General features: G+C 40.4%; 1 non-coding gene across 1 annotated transcript; it reads left to right on the forward strand.

Annotated features, from left to right (window-relative positions):
- The first annotated feature begins 2,446 nt into the window (after window positions 1–2,446).
- Window positions 2,447–2,533, forward strand: TRNAS-GGA (transfer RNA serine (anticodon GGA)). Its single transcript has one exon. It is a non-coding gene; the product is annotated as a tRNA-Ser (tRNA).
- The last annotated feature ends 2,336 nt before the right edge of the window (window positions 2,534–4,869 follow it).

Consider the following 4,869-nt stretch of genomic DNA (forward strand, 5'->3'; position numbering starts at 1 on the left):
TTCTTGATTTTCCTCGGTTTTTACCCCACGGAGCGGTAGCTTGCTTACTTAGCGCTTGCGCTAAGGATCTAATCAGAGTCAAACTTGGATTTGAAAAAAAACCTTTCCCTTATTAGCCGGAGTACAAGTGTACTCTTTTTTCTTTAGTAAAGGTGGATTAAGCCAAAAAATCTTTTTTTTTTTGCGAACAGTCTCAACGTCCTCGTTGAGAGTCGCTCTGCGAGACGTCTAGTAGTCTCTGACTTGGTCTTCGAATCGTAAGTCTCAGCCCCTTCCCGGCTTGCCTCGCTCTCAGGTTGGCCTTTCTACTTGACTAAGTAGTATTCCGCTCGTGCAGTGGGTGTATGGGCTAGCCCATGGTGCGGTCAGCTATGATATACTCAACTTCTTCTTTAGTAGGTTTATCTACAACATCTGGTGGTGCCCTCGTGGGCACGTTCCTCTCTGGGGCGGTCTGGTCTAATCAAAGTCAACTGACTCACATGGAATACGGGGTTCGTTTTCACCGAGCTGGTCGCTTGAGTCTATAGGCTACCTTTCCTATCCGCTTTTCTACAAGGTCTACTTTCAGACCGGGCCAAGCCTTTAGGTTGTTATGTAGGTTTGGGCTAAGGTCGTTGCGCTCCTGCCACCTCTTGGCAAAGTAGGCTGATGGGCAAGCCCCCTCCTGTCGCAATGGTGTGGGGCGTCAGAGGCTGTTACCCCGTGGCCAACTCGAAGGGGCTGAAGTTCGACGCAGAGCTTTTTGGTTGTTAAGTTCTAGCAGGACTGAGCAACATCCAACAGCTCCAGTCCTTCTGGTTTGCACTAAAGTGGCTTAAGTAGCCCTCGAGGAGTCCGTTTATTCTCTCCGTCTGAGCTTTCAAAGATATACCGACCGTAGGCATCTGACCATCAGATGCCGTAGGTCGTCTTCTAACATTACCGACATTTCGGGTTTTCAGAAATTTCACATAAGAGAAAAGCTCTTTTCATCATCAGAAACAACCGGATTTCCGACCTCTTGCATTGCATTACCATAACGAAAAGAAAAAAGAATTCAAAAAAAAGAGATTGCTCTTGTGACTCGGGATGAACCTTTATCGGTGGAGGAAAGGAATAGCGATGGATTCCTATAGAGCATCCAGGAAAAGCAGATTCAATCGGACGACGAATTCTTACGTGGTCCAAGGAAATCAAAGGTCCGCTTCCACGAATGAAATCTATATGAAATCTCTTAATATCAGAATAGCTTATATAGTCATGATTCAATTCAGGTCCATTTTGATGGATTTCTCATTTTTCGGATCTGATTGTAACAATGGAGAAGTAGGAAGACTTTGGCGATTCATAATAGAAGGGGGTATCTAGAATATCTATGTCCCAGGACATAAAAGATGAATAATGAAAGATGAGGAAGAGTATACTCTGTAGTGAGATAGCAGTTCTCCTAATCGACTACTTATTATGATAATGAACATTCCACTTAAAAACAAAAAAATGACTCTCCAGGTGGTTACCTTTTTTTTTTTTTCATATTCATATTTAGATCCTCTGCAACAATTGTTGGGACGGACTTTTGTGGAAAAGAAAAAAGCCCTTTATCGGATTGGAAGCGATGACTTAAGCCTCTTTCTTCTTCTTATAGGGCGTTTAAAGAGCGTGACTCTTTAGTTTAATGTTGTTCCAATTTGGGAAATGAAAAGGCCCCATTTGATTCAATTCATGAATTAGCCCACTATGAGTCTACTCCATTTTCTTTTCATAATAATTATATATAATTAGATAATAATAATAATAAAGTATATCATTAGTCTCTCTCTTACAACACAGCGAAACTAAATGGTTCGAATCTAAATTGATTTTACGCTGTACACCTAATTTTCCTGGGATTGTAGTTCAATCGGTCAGAGCACCGCCCTGTCAAGGCGGAAGCTGCGGGTTCGAGCCCCGTCAGTCCCGACGGATTCCATAACTATATCAATTCATTATTTATTGGCATATTCAGGATTCCAAGAGAGACTGGGTCTGGTTTTTCAACCCGATCCATGTATGTAATGGAATAGAGTACCTTATTTCTTTTTATCGGGAGCACATACACAAATGGAATTCCTTTCTTGTACGATACAAAATGAATTTCACTCAATTACATTACCCTTAGAGAAGACTTTTCCAGATTCCACTTTTTCCTTTTCTGGCTCCGATTTTGTGTAACCTCAATTATGAACATTTTGAATTTGAAAAAAGAAAGATATATCTCATTCAAATTTCACACTGAGCTTTTGATATATGCGTCCCAGTACTAATCCAAGGAAGGAGGATATTCCAAAAATGAAAACTCCCACCATTTGGGAATGCAAAATTCTCGATTTTTCGAGTTAGAATGGATTGGTCGTACCTATCCAATCAATAATTGTTTATGACTGACTCGCTATTCACTCGGTTTTTGGGTCATAATCATTATGTAGGAGAGATGGCCGAGTGGTTTAAGGCGTAGCATTGGAATTGCTATGTAGGCTTTTGTTTACCGAGGGTTCGAATCCCTCTCTTTCCGCACTTTCACCTAATTCACTAATGTTAATGACCGAAATGGATCAAATAGCAATGGAAAAAATGATTCCAACAGTTAGACCTTTCTTTGATATATATTCTCTATTCCTAATTGCTGTTTTTCGGAAAATACTGGAAAGAGTGGACAAGGAATTCAAATATCCCTGCCGATGTATTTTGACATCCCACAGCTTCGGCAGATCGCTTAGCCCCGTTCATCTTCGGCGCAAGAGCGCTCGATCAGTGAGCTATTACGCACTATTTCAAGGGTGGCTGCTTCTAGGCAAAAATGATACTACCCTAATCCAGTACACTATAGGATATAAACCATGCTTACCTAGTAAATGATATTAGCATTACTACGACTCAATAGGATATAAACCATGCTTACCTTGAATTATCCCTACGCCATTTAGCTCCATCCTAGATGGGTGCTACCGGGTTGGCGTTGGGTGAGCGAAACATACACTGTTTCTAGGCTTTATATTCCAAAATCCAATTTGGAGATCAAATATATCATGTTTCTGATTAACCTCTTTATACGAGTATTTAAGACATTGTATTTATACATTCTAGCTGGTTTAACCCCAATCTTTTTTATTTGGTTTTTCAGTCTTATCACTATTATGAGATTCATTCTTATGAATATAAGATACTATCTTATTGGTATAAACTACCTTATTGGTATATACCGCTATATATATATTCTATATTCAACTATCTGTAGATATGTCAACTTTGCATTAGTAAGAGGATTTGTAACCAATTTTCTAATAGAAAGGTTCTATTTATGCGTTGTTATACCTTTAATGATTTCCCTTATCAAGAGTGGGGAAATCCCTTACTTAGGTAGTCCATACATAGATTTTTTTCACCGACCAGATACAATATCTGAGTTTACAAACCCAGATTTTATAGAAGAATTAAAGAAATCCAATTATATAGAAGTGAATAAGAAATCCAAATTAGTAGAAGATTTAATGAAATCAGATGTTATAGAAGATTTAAAGAAATCAGATGTTATAGAAGTAAGGGATGAACTTATAGAAGGTAAAGCTGATGTTTCAGACGGTAAAAAGAAGGGAGGTCGTCCAGATCTAGTTGATTGTTTGGTCATCTTTACATGTGGGATTTACATAATAGGATATTTAGCTTATTGTAGTCAATAATGATGATTCTCAATTTCCTTAAACAAGGTTTGGTCTTTGATGAATGAGTTTCACTTCGTCCCTTTTACCACCTATCTATTGAGCCTTTCAAACCCGATACCTGTTCACTACTCGTATGTATCAAGTATGCTCCTCGTGACGTCAGACCTTCCTTTACGAGATTTTCTTTCCGGTTAAGGGTAGACTGAAGACTACGACCCTTCCCTTCCATTGGGGACTCCTTTGACAGGCATGTCTCATAGAGTAGAGCTAGGAAGAGCAGGCTTAGCCGAACCTTACACTGCCAGTCCAACCAAAGAGTTAGACTTTGACAGGCTTTCCCATGCAAAAGAGTTCGCCCCAAGCTCTATACTTGAGCTTCAGACCAGCATTCAGAAAGAGAGAACGTCGGTTGTACAGTCTCCTATACAATACAATACAGAGCTAGCTTCTGACCACAATTCAGAAACATCTTACGTTGGTTGTAGGTCGTACAGTCGTTAGCAAAAGAGCTAGCCGCATTTATGGAAATTAAGGAGAAGGCAAATAGAATAGAACAAAGTTAGGGGCGAAGCGGTTCCTGGCGTGAAAACTGGCAATTGAAAGTCAGATTTCGGGGGAGCCTTTCTAGTATAAGGGAAATAGGCCGAATCAGCAAAGGTTCTTCAAACCCCAAAGGGGGTTAGAATACTTTAAGGTATCTGCTGCGCACCTCTATTCCTCTTCTTCCGCTTATTCATCTTCTTTGGCGGATACATATATAGATATAGAGTAGGCATGGCAGGAAAGCCAGTAAGAGCAGCAAGCTAATTCCCAATTCCACTCCTTCAATTCAAAGAGTTGCAGTCAACTAATGGGGAACTAGCCAAAAAAGGCTGATTAGCCCCAGTAAATACATGCACTTGAGCCTATTGTAATGTAAAGCCGCGTTATCCCAGTCTCGAACCGAAAAGGGCTTTCGTCACGAACTAGCAATTCCCCAAGAAAGAGAAAAGGGGGCTGATTCTTAGCCTGCATCCTTCGCTAACAGAAGTGCCAGGGAATAGGATTTCGATTCGTGTAACCTATTTTCCACTCTCCATGCTTGGCTTACGGCCAGGTTTAGAGCAGCAGACAAAGGGAAATATTTCCAGTCAAGGACGCTACGCCCACTCCTTATCCCGAAATGGGCATTCACAATCCTGATTCTACC

Source organism: Lycium barbarum, chromosome 2, assembly GCF_019175385.1.
Source record: "Lycium barbarum isolate Lr01 chromosome 2, ASM1917538v2, whole genome shotgun sequence".
Taxonomy (NCBI): domain Eukaryota; kingdom Viridiplantae; phylum Streptophyta; class Magnoliopsida; order Solanales; family Solanaceae; genus Lycium; species Lycium barbarum.